Raw genomic sequence first — 20,499 nt, forward strand, 5'->3', positions numbered from 1 at the left:
TAATGTATCTGGAGTATCAGGAGTATTCAGATAGAACCTGAGATGAGCAGAGAGGCTTTCACAAAGTGTATAATCTTAGATCTCTGTTCACCTGGACCAACCTTGGATGTTGTGAGAGACTGAAATTTTAATGGCTAATTACTCAAACAACTGGCCATTTGCTGAGGCAAGATTTGCACACCAACCAAAATGGAGAAGGAGAGTTTTCTGTGTGTACTGGCAAAACCTCTGAAGCTCATAAGACAGAAGGGGTGGAGAACGACCACCGGATGCTACAACCTGGTGTTTGAGCCAAATAATGGAGAAGGTGGATAAGAAGAAGACCCTGCCAAAGCAGGGTAGTGCTTTTTATCATGCCAATATCTCCCCCCTTACACAACTGACTTCATTTTAAAACTCCCCCCTCCCCTCTGGTAGGCCTAAAGGTATTCTTTCCTTCTGATGGAGCATAACTAGCTCAATTACACTGTCATCAGAGGTAGCTCTCATATCTTACAAGGTGTCATAAACCATTAAAGACCCCTAAAATTCCTAATTTCCTTTCACCAGGGAACTGTCCATGATCTACACTGTTGGAACAGTCACTGTAAAACTGCCCCCTCCAGGTACCTGGACATTCCACCCAAACCTGAACAGATATTAACCTGCTGAGCACTTATGTTTCATGGGCTACCCCAGCACTCAACAGATCAAGCCTGGTCTCATCACTGGATTCATGAGTATATTTACTCATAGTAATGTCTTTCAACTCTTATCCTTTCTTTCTCTTTCTTATTTTCTTTATACATTTTCTTAAACATTTTGTATGCTTTTATATTGCTATATTTCTAAAGATGAAAATCAAATTGGCTCCATGCCATCTTTCCATTGCAACCAAATTGTTCTAAAATTAGCCCTACATATATATATTTATATATGCACACTGATATTTCACTCTAATCTGCCCCAAGGGATCTATTTACAAAAACCTCAGTTCTTTCCTTCAGGGGCAGGTTGTAACAGATGTACCAATGAGAAATTGCTGGCCTTATATGAAAGTAACTTTCTATAAGTCATGAAATTTTCAGGGTTCATAAAAAAACCACTGCAGTTCAGAAAAAAAAAAAAAAAACTTATCAGAATTTCACCATATTATCATTTATGCAGATGTCAGGTCCTACCCAACTTCTTTTGGATCCAAAAATCCAGAGTTAGGGTGTTGCCAAAGCCCTTTCTTCATTCAGAGCACATCAGCTATTCAGTAGTAAAGTCAGGCTATTTCAAAGACCAATTTCATTTAAAATGTTACCAATATATGTTTACTGAATTTACACATGCACGAAGAATTTGCCCTAAAATTGGCAATTCGGATGAATCTCCTGAGCAAATATCTGAGATTCTTGACCCTTGCCCTATCTTCTGATTCTTCTTATAGAACTAACTGGTTTTTGGGCTTTTGGTGTTTTTTTTTTGTTGTTTTGTTTTGGTTTTTTTGGGTTTTTTTGTGTTTTTTTGTTTTTTGTTTTTTGGTTTGGTTGTTTTTTGTTGCTGTTTTTTGATTGGGTTTTTTTTTTTTATTATTATTGTTTATCTTCTTTTCATCCCTGCCTTGGTACATGTTTGTGGATAGAAAAGGAGGTCAACTTGCTCCAATCTGAAAACAGTGAGATAAACTGGTGTAATTGTCCAGTATGTGTGCTAGAGTGCCCTTGTGTTCTAAAAACAATGAGTCCTACTTCATCCACTAATCCAGTGATACTTTTGTGATGACCACATAACTGCTGGTCTGTATCCCATAACTTCTTCACTAGGCAGATGCCTTTGTCCAGGAGGAAAGCAGGCACAGGTGAACTGTCAGAAGGAGGACAGAGGGCCTCTGTTATGGACACCAATGTCAGCTAACTTGGCACATACATTCACATACTCTGTGACAACACATTTGTGCAGTGGCCCTGAAAGGACAAAATCATAGCAAATGCATTTCAATGCAAACACACACAAAAAAAAAAAAAAAAAGTGCACTTCACCTAAAGAATTCCTACATCTTACAGTATCTGTAGCAGCACAGAAATCCCAGCATCTATAGACCAACATGTAACAATGACAGCACATTATCTAACATCTATGGCAACACAGCAGAGGGACCTCAGAGGAGCAGCAAAACTCACAGTGCCACTAGCAGTGCCACTCAGCAGCTATTCAGAAACACTAATGAGGCACTACATTAGAGAAGGCATAAGAGGCTGCATATAAAAATAACATTATATTGTCTTTCTTTAAATCGTGGGGTGCTGTAGTCTCATCCTGGCTACAGTATTGGTCACCTTGTTTTAGGAAACATATTGTTAAGGCAGAGGCAGAGACTGCTCAAAGAGGAGTGATGAATCATCAAGGGCATCTCAGAGATTAAGAGATATTGAGAAGATTAGGACTGTTTACCTTGGAAATAAGAGAGGACATAATCAAAGTGTTTGAAGTACTTCAAGTATCTAAAGAACAGTGGTGTGACTGAAAATTACTCTTTTCTATGTCTCAGCATAAGACAAGAGTTGACTCAATTAAATTAAAATGAGGAGGAATTAAAACAGACTTGGGAACCTGAGGGTACCAACAGGCCCTTGTGACCCTGCCTAGTCTCCCAGATACCTCCAACACCCTTTCTCTTTCCAAATAGCCAAGGATCTCATTTCAGCTGAGCACCATCAGTCCTTGCCCCAGAGATATCTCCAGATGACCCATGTTACTGTGTCATTGCTTTTATCTCCTCGTCTGACCCAGATGCACTGCTTCCATCTCCCTGTTTCTCATGGGGCCAGCAGAGTCAATAGATATTATGACCCTGCCATGTTCTGTGGAGTGGCCCTTCTCAGCTCCTGGCCCTGTTCCTGTGGCAACTGCCTGCCTGCAGCCACCTCAGGCCACCTGGCACAGGAGGTCATGCAGCCCCGTGAAACCCCTGACGGCCATTGAGCCTCAAGGGTTGGTCAGCATGTAAAGGCACAGCACAGCCCTGCTGGCTGCCTGTTAAGTTCCTGGTGGAACTAAACCCCCTTAGGATTCCTCTGTCCTCCAGTCTTTACCCAGACTATGCTGTAAATCTAGGTCCAGAAATCATCACATGTTTCTAAATCTGATGCTAAACTATCAAATGCATGATTAATAGACTAAAGATATTGGAAAATCTTCAGCAAAACCAAAGCTTTTATTTGAAAAATTCAGTTTAGTCACCAGAAGTCACACAAGAGCCCATGTCACACTTGAGCTATGAATTGACATTGCTGTACTTGACTCTGGGTATCCAAGAGTGATCTCAGCTATCCCTGCACCCTAGTGCTTATCCAGATGACCTGCAGGGTGTCTCAAACATTCTGTGATTCTGTGATACATTAAAAAATAGTAGTTTAGAAATTGAATCCTTTACAGATCAGCAACTTATGAAAAGCCATCAATCTCTTCCTTTGAAGAATAAAGAGTGGGCATTATTTTTACTCCATCTCTGTCTAAGGCACTAGTCTCGTGAGACTTCCCTGCTCTTAAAAACAGGCCTAGAGGACAGTCTTCTCCAACTTTGAAAAATTTGAAAAGTTTGAAAAGTTTGAAAAGCTAGCACAGTTTGTGTTTCCTTTATTAAAATGCATTGCTTCTGCCCTCTAGGACCTGAAGACCCCTGAAGGACCTTCATAAATAGTTGGAGTATTTTATATTTACGCTTCTACTTTCCAGTTAATTGATATGTGCTGCTCAGTTAAGACTAAGTTCCAATTTTCACTTTCCCGCCACTTCTTTTCACGTACATAACTTCAGTGGTTAAAGTCAAATTTACGGTATAAGTTATTCCAATTGTGAATTGCATTTTTTGCCTTCTTATAAAGATGGACTAATTATTAAATTAAAAGGAAACACATAATCTTTGCTGTATACCTGGAAAAGAGGTTTGGATATTTGTTCCTGTGAATATGGCTGTCACAAACATAGCTGATTATTTTGTCAGATCTTAATCAAGGTTCATTTCTATGGCTTCTTCAGGTACATTTCCCTTTAACTTGAAGTTGTAAAATATGAAGATAGCATTAATTAACACTAGATGTATGAGGGGAGATAAGAATCTCAGTGAGGCTCTGTAAGTGGTCCAAGAAATATTTATCTTCATAAGTTTAGCATGCTTTACCAGGAAGATGATATATGTGTTGAACTTAACTTTGAACATGGAAATTAAAATAAAATAAAGCATTTTCTTAAGTAGTAGCGCTATTTAGAGCTAATACAGCTTATCTGATATTCAGTGTTCTCCAGATGAGCATGCTAATGTATAGGCTTTAGGAGCTCAGCTTTGCTTCTGCTCGTAGATAACAAAATTCTAATCTATTTATTATTAAAACCCAAATAAATGCCCATTAAATGACAATGAGAAAAAGTTCTGAAAATCAGGAGAAAATTTTGACAGTTTTGCTGCAGTGTTTTTGACCAAGTTATTCTCTTACTTTGAAAGCGTCACTTAAGGTAGTCACAATAAATGCAAGAGTAAAACTGGTGCTCTAAAAGAACAAATACCAGTAGTCACTTAGCAGGTTTCATCGAAGTATTAGTGCAATCAAGAATTGACAGGGGTTTTTTTCTATGACCATGATGAGAAATTTAATCTTTTTGACCTCAATAAGTATGCACAGGAAGATAGTTATATTTTGTAAAAACTTGTCAAAGCTGGAGCAGGACCTGGTGACCCTGGACAATAGAATCGTGAAAAAATATGTCCATAAAGGTGCTTGAAAGGATTCTACTAAGGTATATTCAGATCACAGTTTACGTGGTCCCAGGTCTGAACTGGATTAAATTGCATTAATGTCATCCTTACCTTGCTTCAATCTAGCTCTTATTCCCAGTATGTCATACTATCAAGGGTCAAAGCACAGCAATATCTAATACCTCATAGCATAAAGTTTTTTCCAGTACAGTGGAACTTGTGAGATACAAGGACATGACTCAGGCAAGCTATGCAGAGTCTTCCATAAGAAGACTTTTTGTATGTGGTACAATAATAGAGACCTTGAATTTAAGTCACAAGAAGCCCTTTTACAAACAGCATCTATTGATTGAAACAGCATCTATTGATTGAAGCCCTCTTTTTGTTTGCATTTATTTTTATCTAAGTAGAAGGCACACAGAAGAAAAAATTTAAAAAGGAAGGCAAATAAAAACAAACAAACAAGCAAAAAAAATAGAAACAAAAAATAAAAAATAGGGGGGGAAATGGTAGAGATGGGGTGAAAGATTTTGTGAGATTGTTCTGATTCCATACAGTTGTTTTTCAGTCACACTCAAATAGCCTGCCTACAAGTTGCTTCAGAGAGCAGGAATGCTTTTCCCATAGTCATGTTTCATTTCTTGTGCTGGCTGTACTGCCAAAATGTTACATATATGGGAACAGGCCAAGAATAAGTGTCATGAAGCATATTATCATGGCAAGAAAAATGACAGTTAACTTCCAAGAATAGCATGATCGTCAATGTTTATTTTAGACAATATGTAGAAATCAGGAACAGATTCTTCAAATAAATGAAATTTTAATTTGAATCACTTATTTGGAGTATTTTGATTATCTCCATTTCACATGCAGACCATAGGTAGGTACTTAAGACTTTTAATTTCACAGAAGACATAACATAGCAAATGGATATTTTTATACATGGCCTTCTTATACCTAACTATCTAATGGACCCAATATAAATCAGCAACTTCTCAAGTAAAAAATGAAACCATAGCTCTTATGTTGAGTCCCACTGCACTCTACAGCCTTATTAAAGAGAACAGTTTCTTGTGGTGTTAAAAGTTATTCAGCAGGCATCAGTTTGCATTAAATATAGTACCCTTAAAATCTAATTTGATAAAGAAACAGTTTAAAGATGTTACCTCAAGGAAAGTTCAGCATTTCAAATTAATGATTTAATTTTTGAAATATTATAGCTACAAATATTAAATTGTTTAAGAGTAGTAATTATAAAGTGGATATTATAAAAAACAACATATGGCACCACTGTGAATATAAGGCTGAATTAATTCCTAAGGCTCTGATGCCATTCATAAAACTCTCACAGTTTATGACTGCAGCTGAGTTCTTGAGTGAAATACAGCCTTCTGTTTACTCCAGGGCTATCTATTATGCTCCATGTTATTCAAATGGATTCTAGTGTTGATCCTCATGCTTTGTCTCTGAATTGCTTTCCCCCAATCATTAACACAAGCTTATAACTTTTTCTCTTAATACAATCCTCATTTTTTTCAACAAAGAACGCATCTGAACAGATTCATTGCCTTATTGATGCAACAAATCACATAGTCCACAAATTCACAGCCTTTCAAAATTCATGGCTGGAGTAAAGGGAACAATTTTATATGGAAAGGAAGATTTAGAAGTATTTAATTCAGCTTTTCATCTGGATAAGAGAAACCAATTCTGGGCAGCCAGCTGGCTTTCCACAGATCAACCTTGATTCATGAAATCTAAATAATGCTATTATATCACAATGACCTTCTTGAAATTAATCTAAATATAAACCTCCTGGAAAAAGGCTCATCAGCCTAGCAGAGGCAGGCACAAAAAGTTCCTGATATGGAAGTCTCCTACAGACACTCAGGAATTCATACTGCCTTGACAGAGTTGTTATACAAATGAGAATAACTGAGTAGTAGGTAAAGATATTACAATGGGCTACACTGCAGTACTACAAAGCTGGTAAGAACCAGAATGTCATATATGAAAGTTTTGGAGTGTCTTCTGAGAAGTATGTTAAGGATGAATGTGGCTTTACTAAGGCAGTGTGTGTCCTGTTTCATAACCATTTCAGAAATATTACAGGAGGCCTACTGTAAACCTAGCAAAAGGAATCTGAATTCTTTCTACTAAATTTAAGAGTCTCTGCTCAGGAGTGCAGATTGATCACAGAATCAACAAGCATGCAGTTTCTATCCCATGAAAATGTAATTATTTATTATGAAGCACCAAAAGTTTGCTGAGATCAATAAAAAATAAATGCAAGAGTAATGTCCCTGGTTTACAAAATATAAAAACAAGAGAACATGAACAGTGAAAACCAGATTGACTTCAGAAAGATAATTTAACAGCCTGTGTTCAACTGAAAAATTTCAGTACGACTTGCACGAATATTTAGACTTTTGATTAATGCATCATCTTTCTGCCATTTCCTGGTTTTGGAACTCCAGTTTGAGTATATGTGCATTATTTTAGTGAGAGTACTTGTTCATTATTCATAAGCTTCTGCTTATGTTGACAAATTAAATGTTCTTGAGAACATTCACAGAAATCAAAGTGAATGGGTCTGAAATGGCCAACATCTAGGCTGTCATTCTTCAGACTCCAAAATTTGGGACCTGAGGAAAAAAAACTACGGGAAAGGATAAATTATTTGAATACATTATCTCATTATCTCCCAAAGTATGACAAAATTACCAGGGAGGGAGACTGCCAGCTGGCATGAACCAACTAGTCTCTATTATGGTATCAACACAGTATGTCCAGAAAAAAAGTATTTACAAGATTGAGGTGGGAAGGAATGTGCTGGAGGTAAGTTGTCTGCATCTGCAGAGGTAATTATTCTCCTTTCCCACTATGTTCCTTACAGTAGGACTTAGTTTCTCCACTGTAAGAGAACAATCCCAAAGCATACTCACCCTTAGCACTTCAGACTGTAGTGCTTCTGTTTCTTCCAGCATACCACACTAAGATCTTGGCACATTTCCCAATTGTATGCTCTAATTTATTAAAATGAACCCCAAAACTGTGGAATTCTGGTTCTGCCCATGCTGGTTACCTTCAGTGAAGGTGAAATTGAACAGGAGAGACAACCCTGTGGCTGTGGCATGGTTTTCAAACCATTACCTACATGAGAATCCAACTCTTTTCAGTCCTATATGATTGTGGGTCTACTAGCCTCTGTAACCTATCATTTGTTAGGTTTGGAACGCCTCTGAAGTGTGTCAGTGGAGATCATTCCCTTCATACCGTCTGGTTATGACATCTCTAAAGTATAAATATGGCACACACATATGGTCATTTGATAGTCCATCTACTCATATGAACTCCCAATTTTTCTTTTGTCACTTAATACAGAGTTTCTGCTGTAGTCCTGTAGCTTTTCTTGGACATTAATCCCCAGTTCTCAGGCTTCATTATTGTAAAATTATCAAGACTGCGATATTTGGTTTAATTGATCAGCTTACACATTGCTGCATTCCATAACCTGTCATTAAATAATTTGAAATTTATATATATAATTTTAACACTAAAAATATCCTGTTTTACAAATCAAGTTAGCTATGCTGATAGAGAGCTTGCTATGTAAAGATTTTTTTTTTTTTCTGTTCCTCAGGAAAACTTGGCAAAGCATTCAGCCTTAGAAACAAAATGTAGCAGCTGTAATTACTCATTACACTGTTTAGAATAATAACCTGCATTAGATGATCATCACCTAAAATCCCAAAAGTTGTTTCTCTGTATTTTAAATAAATTCCAAATCATTTTCATATACCCCAACACAAAACAAAAGTCTGTGCTTATTAAACTGGATTTATGCAATAAATTCTAATAAACAGAAAATGCATCCTGCTAAGAAAAATGAAAAATTTTACAAACCTGCCAAGATTAAAGGAGGCACATGGTTTTCACATCCCTGTCTATAATGCTGTGCTGTTGGAAGATTACTCTGGAATTACTCTACTCATTTGTAGACTACAAATAGTCTGCAAGCCTCAATAATATTAATAGGGTGATTAAAATTGCATTGATTATTAAAAAAACTTTCAACAAAACTAGCAGTTTTTCCAAGAATGAGGGTCAGAAACTTTATGGAATTGCTTTTTTCCTCTGCCATCTTGCAGTGAATGGTAAAATTGCTTCCTGTGTATTGTCCTATTTCTATGTCTGGTTGTGAATTGCTGCCCTAAATAATGAACTAAAAATACAAGTTCATTTCAGTACTGTATTATGAATGTGTTATTGTCACAGCAGGTAATTACAATCATTCACAGTGTGAATATGAGGTCTGAATAGTAAATTGTCCTGAAAACAGTCTTCTCCTGTGAATTTATGAATTTCCAATCTTACTTCTCGATACTGATTAATACTGTGTCACCATTTAACATTCAGGTTATTCAGCAGAACAGGCATCATACCTCAGAAGTCATGTAAATGCAAAAACATTTACTGGACAATAAAAACAACATCTTATGACAATATAATTAATGGCTATTATACCTTTATAGAATGAAGATGCAGACAATAAGTATTACAAATCATAAAAAAAAATTCTACTACTGCTGCTGCTAAGGGGGAGATTTTTAAAAACACGTTTATCAGAGTAAGAAAAAATGTCTTTATAGTGTCACTTAGTATCATTTATACAGGGAGGGAGGAAGTTTTCTATAAACAGGGAGGAAACATCTACAGAGCAAAGAAAGAATAAATACTGCATTAACAAGACATTTTTGTACCAATGGCTGGAAGATTTGTACTTTGCAGTACTGTGTGCTGAAGTTTTAAAGAAAAATCTGTTTCTATTAATCTGTAATGACAATATCTACCTTATAGTGAAAGATGTCTTTAGCGAATTTCTGATTTTCTACTTGAGCTATGTTGCTACAGTAGTTCAAAAGACATTCAGTAAAATAACTTACCTGAATTCTAAAGTACATTCTTGATGTTTGAAACAGGAACATGAAGTTGGGTATTTATACACTTTATTCGATAGCCAATGTTATTTTTTCTTCTGAGAAAAATATTGATTTTTTAAAAATTTCTTTTGCAGTTTTTAAGCCCTCTTGTAAAATACATCTTCTTTTTGGTTTTTCAGTAACCTACACAGAATCAAACATGATCACATGGTGTGAAAAAAACTTCTATGAAAGCAATTAAAAGATTATTCTTTAATGGCTTAATTGAAACAGAAAAATTTCAACTGCCATTCTTTCAAAATTCAAGATCTAATTTCTAGAGGTTAATGATTGCATACACAGTTTCTTTCACTTTCAGTTTTTAAATTATTTTCGTGTGGATTTCTTTCCCTTCTAGAAGAAAATCTGGTTTCAAATTCTGCTATCAATATGTTTGTTTTAACCCAACATTTGTTACTATGTGTTGGCGTATCTTTAGATTTAACTAGAATAGCCTTGTAGAATGCTGAGATTGCTAAATATAATTGACCTTTTCAAAATTACTCTTATGGTATGTCTATATGACTAAGTCTTAGCCATTATTTGTTGTGAAATGATTAATAAGGTTGTTTAAAGCAATGAAATAATATAGGTCCAAAAACATCATGAATTATGTTACAGTTGATATGACTAGCAATCTCCATGCTGTGTTAATGAAGTCATATACCTTCTTCTGTGGATAATACAACCACCAAGCAAGAAATAGTTTTCTCTTCCATTTATGCTAGCATCAAGAGAATAAACAATACTGATGAAATCATTAAATAAAATAGACACACAAAACTAATTGAGCCTCTCAGTCTCATTCATTTCAGTGGATGTTGGCACCTAAATCATGTGTGGGATCCTTCCTGCACTATATAGGAAAGGTACATTGATTTGGGAACCAATTTACTCCACTGGGGCCTCTGCTTTTGACATATGACTTTACCTTTTTCTAGGGGAAAAAAAAAATCTTGTTCAATACAGAAGTTTTGAAGCTGATTTTGTTTCCTTGAGACAAGGGTCTTGGATGCTTAATTGCTGGGAGGAAAGTAATACACCTAAGGAATACTACCTGACCCATTTCCAAGAGCCCCTGGAATAGATGAGATTGTAAAGCATATTCACTTAACTGTTTCAAAATTTGGAAACCTTCAGCTCAAATTTAAGAGAAGACTTTTTTCCCTTTTTTTGTCTTATGATAGATTTTTTTCCCCCACCAACACTTTGTCCATTATGCTTGTCTATTTACACTTTGTGCTAACTTAAGCTTTTTCTAGGCTATGTCCTTAATTCAGAATTCAAAAAGCCAAAAAATACTAAAGTAACTTTATGTACAACATTTATGATTAATTATAGCCTATTGTCTTTACAATCTCATGCTATGAAGAATGAGAATTTTTCTCACAAAGAGCTTGCTACAGAGACATTTGTTTTGTTTTGTTTTTTTCTTTGCTTTCTTAATTGATTTGGACAGAGAGGGAGGTTTCAGTATGTGCTACCATTGCAAATCACAGAAATTCACTAGGAGATTATATTCAGGATATTCTCTAGAGTATTTGAAGTCTTAATATGAGTGAAATACTGTGACTAGGACATAAATATTAAACAACAGAGACATTACATTTTGACACAAGCCATAAGCAGGAATATGTAAATCACTTAAAAGTCACTATCTCTGCCATGGCACAGTCTCATTTGGACCATGAAGGAAGCAAGCTCCATAATGACCATAACACTTTCCTGGTGCTTCTTCTCAGCATTAGGTTGAAGTAATGTGTAGACACGGTCTCAGTTTCCACTGCAGATTTTAGTTTCTGTAAGTTTGCCAGTGCAGAGGCTCAGACAGTAACACACGCTGCCATCTCCTTCAGGAGCATCAGAACTACAAGAAGATACATCAGCTAGCGGGTTAGCTTAGGATAATGTGATGAGAGAGTCCATTTATTTATAAAACATTATAAAAGAACGAGAGAAGTGATAAAGCATCCCTGATTTGTTCTCTTCCTTTAATGAACCTCTAGATCAAAAGCAATGTCAATGTACTTCAAGTTCATAGGCTATATAGGCAGTATGTGACAGATTCTGCTGCCAGTTTCTATTCACTTTGAGCAGTGACTTTTATCTTAGAGGATGCTATTGATGCTGGAATAGTATTTGAGATACTTAAGGATAACAGAATCCTGTATTAATGCAACACTGTTCCAGATTCAATCTGATTGCTTCTGTTAGTCACTCTGCATGTAATATTTATGTATTCTGTGTAAGAGATAGTAAGCAACTCTAAGGCATTAAAATCTGATTTCAGTTACACCATATTTGCAGGATAATCTGCAAAGTTTGCAAAAGAACCACTTGTTTCCCTTAGGGCCTGACCAAGCCTATACAGTCTTATCCAAAAGAAGCCTCCTTAACATTCTGGAGTGGGGAAATCTGAGGGCTGCAAGTCCCTGAGCATGTCTGGCAGGCAAAGCATCATCAGAGAGGAAGGAACAAGGCCAGACTGTTTTGGGTAGCTGAGACCAGGAAGATCTACCTTAAAGAAGTCTCTAGAGAGAAAGGAGGGCTGTAGGCAAAAGCTGACACCTTTGCTATCAATATTAAATCCTACCCCTTCAGTACTGTGTCTACTTTAAAATTGCTAATGTAGAGAAGGAAACTGGATGTGGGGAAAGAAAAAAAGACAAAAAAATTAAATCTCTAATAACCCTATTTAACTGCTTAGTTGTGGGAGTTTTATTTATATTTGATGTCTGCAATAGAAGGAAACTTTCCTACCCTTCTGAGGAAGGACTAAAGAAAAGATGTTCAATAGTTACTTAGATCTTCCTAGCCAATAATCAATAAAGATTTGCAGCTTATGGAGCTGCAACCTCTCTAAAATGTCTTTATATCTAATGGAAACCTTTCAAGCCCTGCTGCCTAAGCATAGATGCCTTCATGTAGCTATAAGGTAGAGGAAGGAATGATTAGCAAATAAAGCAGTCAAATAGGAAAGTAACATTATTTCTTTTCCCATAAAGATCTTGAACAAAGAATGCCACATTAAATTTTATCATTTACATAGTGTTTGCCATATTGACATATGAGAAAATTTCCATTATATAAGATATGGCAATGTAACTTTCAAATCCGCTTTACTCCATTTGGGAATGAAGCACAAACTCTTTGATGAAGTATACAGACATAGAGATATTTTAGACAATGTGAAAGTACATATCACATCTTTTTTTTTAAATCAGTGGCCAACATCTAAAAGTTCAAATTGCCTTTGAAGTTTTAAAATAAAAGTGAGGTTGCAGGAGGTACTGTCTAGTGTTAGAAAAAAGAAATTATTTTAACAGCAATAATTTGGATACAGAAGCAGGTATGTGGAAAATACAGAGAGCATCATCTGAACAGTATGAACAAACTCTTGATACTATTTTCTTTTTAGAGAAAAGAGTTTGTCATTGAGGAAGGGGGTGGTGTGAGGAGGGGTGTTAGAGTTTTCTTTAGTTGTTTTTTTAGTTATTTTTTCTCTCATTCTCTTACTCTCTTTTATTCTCTTATTCTTATTCTTTTTTCTGTTATGGGTGATATTGGTGACTCCTTTTTCAAAACCCCAAAGCATCATCTAGTCTTATCTCAAAAGCTGACATTGACATACTTCAGATAGAACATTGTTTAAATTAATGTTTTAATAGCAATTTGTATTCAATACTGGAATCTTTCCTTTCATTTTTACCTGGAAGTGATTGCTTATAGATCTTCATCTCTAAATTGTAGATTTTAGTATACATGTTTTGAAGAGATATTAGTTTTGCCTATTTCATTGATTATATGAAAGTTTATTATTACATTTTTTTACCCAGTGTAGTTTCATGCACAGTAGTATGGAGGAAGCTTAAAAATATCTAGGAACTTAGAAGTAGATTTATTATTTAGCTTTGTGCTTTTCACATCTTGTGCTGAATGTAATCTTACAAAATATGCCAGAGGTTATGGAATAGATATAGTTGCAGTGGATTTTAATAGGAAATACAAGAGGTCTGTCTTTTCCAAATTTTCTGGGGATTTATTTGTAGGAAAAAACCTTAGTTCTAAAAATCTGGAAAATAGGTTCAAATGAATAATTCAAAATTTTCTTTCCATTCCAAACCATTTTGTCTGAAGAAGCTGTTTGCTTACAGGATTTCACCACACCAAACCTATAAAGATATTCCCATATATTCCCATTTCTCATTAACCTGAGAAAACTTGAAGATCTAGGAGCTGGCTCTGCTTCAAATGCTGGCAGGGTGTTATTTTAAATCAACATATGAAAGTTAACAGGATACTCCTACAGTTGACTAGCATATATTTATCACTATTATTTAATATATATTCACTGTTAATATATATTAAATAATAATGATAAATATATGCTATTTATTTAGAACTTAGAGGTCAGCTGACCTCAGATGGTCATATATAAAAAATATGCATTTAAACATTTTAAAAGTTAGTTTGATTGGATCTGACCTTGGCAGATAGTATATGGGCTAGTGTTTCTGAATTTTTTCACCTGTGTTTGTTGTTTTTATTGGTCATAACTATTTATCACCAAAAAAAAAAGCAAACCTAAAACAACAAAAACAAACCAGCTTCCCCCTGCCCAAAAGCAAACAAAATCTGCTGTTATGTGAGCAAACACAAAAGAATTTGTTGTGAAACAAAGAAATTCCACAGATACGATTTATATTCCCCAGTTTTGATTGGTAAAAGCTGTCTATTTTGACCTGTTCTGTTTATCTAGGCTTTCTCTGTAGTGAATGCAGCACCTTACTGGACATTCCCAATAATGCCCATCTATTTACTTCAGAAAACCTTTTCAGATGAGAAGAGTTGCCTTCTGAAGTGTCCTGGCTCTCTCCATTAGCTATAGAAGGAATCTAAACAATTTCCAAGCTACTAAAAAGTACTAAATTTATATAAAATGCACTTCTGCTGGACAACTTTCTTGTTCTTTAGGTAATTAGATCAGTGATCCACACACAGTATCATTGTGCACAGATATTTGAAAATATGAACTACATTCTCTCGTACCAATGTTTTAAACATGGTTCTAATTGCTGCATGTTGTTGGCATAAGGTGAAATCATTTGGCCAAAAGAAAACCATGGTAGCATTATTTTTATTTTTAGAGTCAATTTGTGTGTCTGCACGGAACTGCCAAACTATTCTTAAGGCAGCATAGCACAAAACTATACTCTGCTATTCCACCTCCCCCCAAAAAACAGGCAGACAGACAGATGCAGACAGGCTCAGAAAGACTAAATCACATCAATTAATTTATAAAGCCAGAATACTGGGGGGAAATAATAAAAGGTCTGTTTAGTTTTGAAGCCTAAGGGATGAAAAAAACTAAGTTAAGGAAAGTTTCTATGTCACTTCTGCATGGCCTGACTACCTTTTGCTTTTGTTTATAATATAAAATCAGGCAACTGCTAAACCAGAGCTCATGAGATTCAAACAGACGTGATTTAGACACATAAGTTTTATTCATTTTAATGGATTTTTTTTAACTGCTCAGCAATTTGCTTTTGATGTTTATTGAAATCATGTATTTAATGAGCAATCAGGGTAGAAAAAAAATGTACTCAAACTTAAAGAATATAAATAAGATAGGGAATTGTAGTAATTTAGAAACAGTTTTAATAAAGGTTTTATTATTATGCAAATACTTAATTAGAAAAATAAATCCAGATTGGCTTGTAAACAAACTAAAGATGATTAAAAAATTATTAGAAAAATAGAACTTCTGCAGAAATAATCTGAAATATAAACTGTTAGCATTCTGAAATCTACTATGAAATAGTACTCTGAAATAAGAAGTAGTAATAGAAGCTTTGAAATTAAGATGGACGTAAGCTATGTGCTAACATAGTGCCTACTTTGCAAATCATTTTTAAGAAAAACTTCTCCGATATGCTACTTGAAAGCTTCTAAAGTACTCTTTTTCTTATATTTTCCCACATATAATCAGGAGGGAACAACTGCAGGAAATAATTAATAAAACTTTCAGCTGGATGATTTCTCTGAAGAAGGGTGCGATGACTGTTTAAAACCATCAAAAGCACTGGTTAACATAAAGCAAAGATATGCAATGTAGGAAGCAATGAAAAAGTCTAAACCAAAGGTCTGGAACACCTTCTTGGCTCAAAGAGAATTACTAAGCTATGGAGCTTCCTCTTGAAAGTTGTTTAGCTCTCATCACATCGGTGTACAAAATTTAGATGACTCCTGTGTAAAACTTTCTAATGTCATGAAATTAGTTTCGTCATAATAGACTTCTAATATGACTTTGTCATAACAGACTTTCTTTTTAAGTGTTTTCAAAGACATGTATGTAGAATCCAAAGACAGAGGTTTGAATTTTATTTCTGTACAACATATAAATGGATTCCCCTACTTTAGAGGATTGAAGAAAAGACCCAATGTTTTTAACCCAGTTTTCATATTATTTGAATGGATACTATAACAGTACTAGAACAAAAAAGAAACTACGTCTGAGAATGTGACAACCAGAAACCTGCTATACTATAATCACAAATTTAATAAAATCCATATATACATAGCCATTTGTTTTTCAGGGAGTTTGCTGTTTTTCTCATTTCTGTTCATTTTTTTTTTTTTTGAAATATTGTTTCACTCTGTTGAGTGAAATCCTATAGGAATTTAGTGGAATAAGTATGGCTTCAATAACTGGTATTTTGCAATACTAGTAGAGTATAATATTCTCAAGCCAGTAGAGAGAGGTTTTTTTTCCCCTTTTCTCAACAAATACTAGAAGTTAACTACTGCAATAAATCACCTTTTCTCAGTCTACCAAAGCCAATATGTATGAGTCAAATGTATCATAGCAAATGCCATAAAAAATGGTAGCTTGTTTATCAGACATGATGATCTTACCAACTTCAGTCTTTCTCTCACTCTTTCTTTATAATAAAATAAGCACTTGATTAAGATGTCAAGAGATTTTTATAGAAATTTTCTTTTTGTTCACTTTCTGCTTAATATTCTCCAACAGTTACTATCAGCACATTGGAATAATTTTAAACTAGCAATAAGGCATGTTGGGTCACATCCAAAAGCAAAAGGCAAATAACTTTTCTGTTTGACATAGGAGAAGACACACAGTATCCACAGCTAGTGCTGATTGGGCATAAAATCACCCTGGATGGTCTCAGCTGCAGTGAGCCATATCAGAAAGTACAACACTTTTCTGACTCAAGAGTCTTTATTTCAGTTGTTTTTTTCTCTGTGGCTTCAGAACATCCTCACATCCTCATTGGCAAATTTGAGGACTGAAATATAAGAGAGAATTCCAGTCACCTAACTGAAGACATTTAGATGTAGGCCAAGCTGTTTAGGCTAGTTAGTTAAGACTAGTCTATGGTTGCTGTCTCTCTAGAGATGCTTGTGGAATCTCTACAGATTACTGAGGGTGCCTATACATCCTTTTTACATGGGTTTAGCCCATTTTTTGCATCTAAATTTAGGTAAATGTCATTTAACTTGAGGTGTTTTATTCAAACAAAGTTTTCTCTGTTTTTATAAATTTGGGAATTGAGGATTCAAAGGTATCTTTATGTATAAAATATTCTGCTATCAGTATATAGAATCATAGAATCATTAAGGCTGGGAAAGGCCTCTGAGATTGAGTCCAACCTTTGACTAAATAAACAACACCTTGACAACTAAACCAAGACTAAATGAAATGTCCAGTTTTTTCTTGAACTCCTCCAGGGACAGTGCCTGCACTACCTCCCTGGGCAGTCCATTCCAATGCTTGATCACTCTTTCGGTGAAGAAAATTTGCCTGATGTCCAACCTGAACCTCCTCTGGCATAGTTTGATGCCATGTCCTCTCATCCTGTCACTGGTTTCCTGGGAGCAGAGGCCAATCCCCACCTGGCTACGCCCTCCTTTCAGGTAGTTGTAAAGAGAGATAAGGTCTCAGACCCCTTTTCTTGAGGCTAAACACCCCCAGCTTCTTCAGCCACTCTTCATATGACTTACATATTTTATTAGGTGATTATATATCTAGGAAGAAAAACATTTCCATTTTATTGGTGTGTTTAATCCTATCCAAGTTAGAATAGCATTTTCTTACAGAAGAGCTTTCAAAACGCTTAGTAATTTTGTATGGGTTTTTCAAATATAGCCCTAGCTTTTGCATAACTGAAAAGAGTTTGATCTCTTCAGATTTTCCTCCAGATTGTATCCTCCTTTTATATTTTCAGTTCACACGTGAATATTTCAAGTAGATCTTGTTAAAACATTTTGCTTATGATACAGTACCTTGGAGCAGGGGAAAAAATTGAAGAGGCAATAATGAAAATAATTTCTATCAATGAGGTTAAAGTAAACATAGTCTGCAAGGTTAATGGCATTTAAATATGGTAATTTTCTAACAGTTCCTTTTGCAAAAATAGATATGTAAGACTATTATATGAAACATCAAGTTACACAGTTTGAAGGGCCAGCATTAAATTATTTTAAAACCAGAAAAACTTGAAAATATGAATGCACAAAAATAATCCACTGTGCACACTAAAAATACTGTCCCTTCCTTCAAAGAAAACCCTCTCTGTTTCACTTCACTGTGACAGATGCAATGACCACTATGAGCCAGGTTAATTTGATGCAAACAGATTGATAGTCATTGTAGAGCCATCAGCGTCAAATATACAATTAATGGTTAGGAATTTAAGGTACCTCTCAGAAAACTGAATCTAAAATAGGAATGCAAACCTTACAAAACTATGTCATCTCTAAGACAAAGAATAGCTCATATCTAAGATCTCCATAAGAAAAGAATAAATCTTGTTTTCTGCCTGAGAGCATTAGAATGCTTTTAAATAAAAACAAAAAAAAAAATGCAACCACAGAGTACAATATATTATCAAAGTAGGCATCCCCGCCATTACCCCAGATGCTATACATATTATTTTATTTAACACGATTCCTGCATATGTGCACGTCCTGTATCACTGTTGAAGAATTTACCCCTAAGAAATTTTTTCCTCCTGCCTATATTCCTAGTTGATAATAATGCAATCATGTTATCTATATCTAAATCACATGCTGAATATGTACCAGTGCTTGAAGACTGTGCTTTGCAGTAGAGAGTATAAAATATTCATGGCATTTAGAAATATTATTTGCATATTATTTAGAAAGAATATATAAAAAAAAATGTGATTGGAAAGTGTATGTGTGTAGCCTGCAGTATCTAGTGACAATAATTATTCATGAATGTTTTGAGACCTTTTAATATTTTTACTCTTACTTTTCACAGGTATTTCTATAGAAGAAAACTTTTTCTTAAGTGTACGACTGAATGGAGAAAACCAGTTTTGGTCTGACAGACAAGAATTTGACTGATGACACAATTAAATTCTCACTAAATGGATTTTCTTTTTTTTTTTCATTACTTGCTGGTTAAGTAATAACAAAGCCAGAACTTCATTTGGGCACTGTAGCATGAATGGGAACAAGGAAAAGAGAAGCCATGGGTAGGTAGGATCCTTGGGGAGGAGGCATGTTGCTGGATATTGATCTCATTTTTGTGGTCTGCCATTAAATATCCCTCAGAAAGCGAACCCAAATGCACCATAATGGGCTTCAAATGGCTTCTATTCATGCAAACTATAAAGACTAGTAACTCATTTTTCAAGACAATCCCATATGAACGCATGGTCTTAGTTTGTCTTCAAAGAGAGAGAGAGAAGGTAGTTACATGATGTCTCAAACTAAAAGTCAGCAACACTGACTACAGTTTACTGCTCCACATGAGGTTAATATTGAGCATTCATAGCATCTGCATGCCATTCTAGAGCTGGAACATCATTAAACAAGGGGTAGAAAGAAATCTACACAATATTCAGGATGTGTTTGTTGGAAAAGCAAACATCTTGAAGATAGTAATAGTATTTTTCAAAAGTACTTTGTTAGTTTAACAAGTTTTTATGTGAATAATAGCATTGAGAAACTCAGAATTAACAATTTCTGTATATTTTGATCCTGAGTTCAATTTCCATACATTTCAATTATCATAACAAGCATTTTACTTCTATGGCTTTAATGAATCCTGTACCTACAGTAATAGACTAGTACCTGGCTATTCTTGTTCAAGTGAATTATTTTTCTTAGCAGTTCACTTGAACATTGCTCTGATAACAACTAAATACTGCTATTTTATTGATTTTTATATGATTGGGGAAGAGGAAGTGTTTTGTATGGTATATCTAGTAGAAGTGAAATAGCATGTGATTTAAAGCATTTAAATGTATCGTAAAACGCTAGGGGAAAACACTGGGTATTTAGATCCTTCCAATTAAAAACATATGATGCAATTGAAATATCAAAAATAATATGGACCACAGAATTAGGGAAGTCTCCTTGTAATCAGAACTGGTGTGGCTGCACTTTGAATATTGTGTTCAGATTTTGGTCCCTCTTTACAAGTGAGACATTGAGGTGCTGGAGTGTGTCTAAAGAAGAGCAATAAAGGGTTGAAGAAAAGTTCAACCTCCAGCAAAAAGTTCTGGAGGAACAGGTCTGATGAGGTGCAGCTGAGGGTGTTGGGGATGTTTAGCCTGGAGAAAAGGAGGCTTAGAGGTGATGTTATTCTCTACAACTGCCTGAAAGGAGGTTGTAGCCAGGTGGGTGTCGGTCTCTTCTGCCCAGCAACAAGTGACAGCACAAGAGAAAATGGCCTCAGTTTTTCTAGGGGAGGTTTTGGTTGAATATGAAGAAAAATTTCTTCACTAACAGAGTTAAGCATAG

The sequence above is a fragment of the Vidua macroura genome, chromosome 1, assembly GCF_024509145.1.
Source record: "Vidua macroura isolate BioBank_ID:100142 chromosome 1, ASM2450914v1, whole genome shotgun sequence".
Lineage (NCBI taxonomy): Eukaryota > Metazoa > Chordata > Aves > Passeriformes > Viduidae > Vidua > Vidua macroura.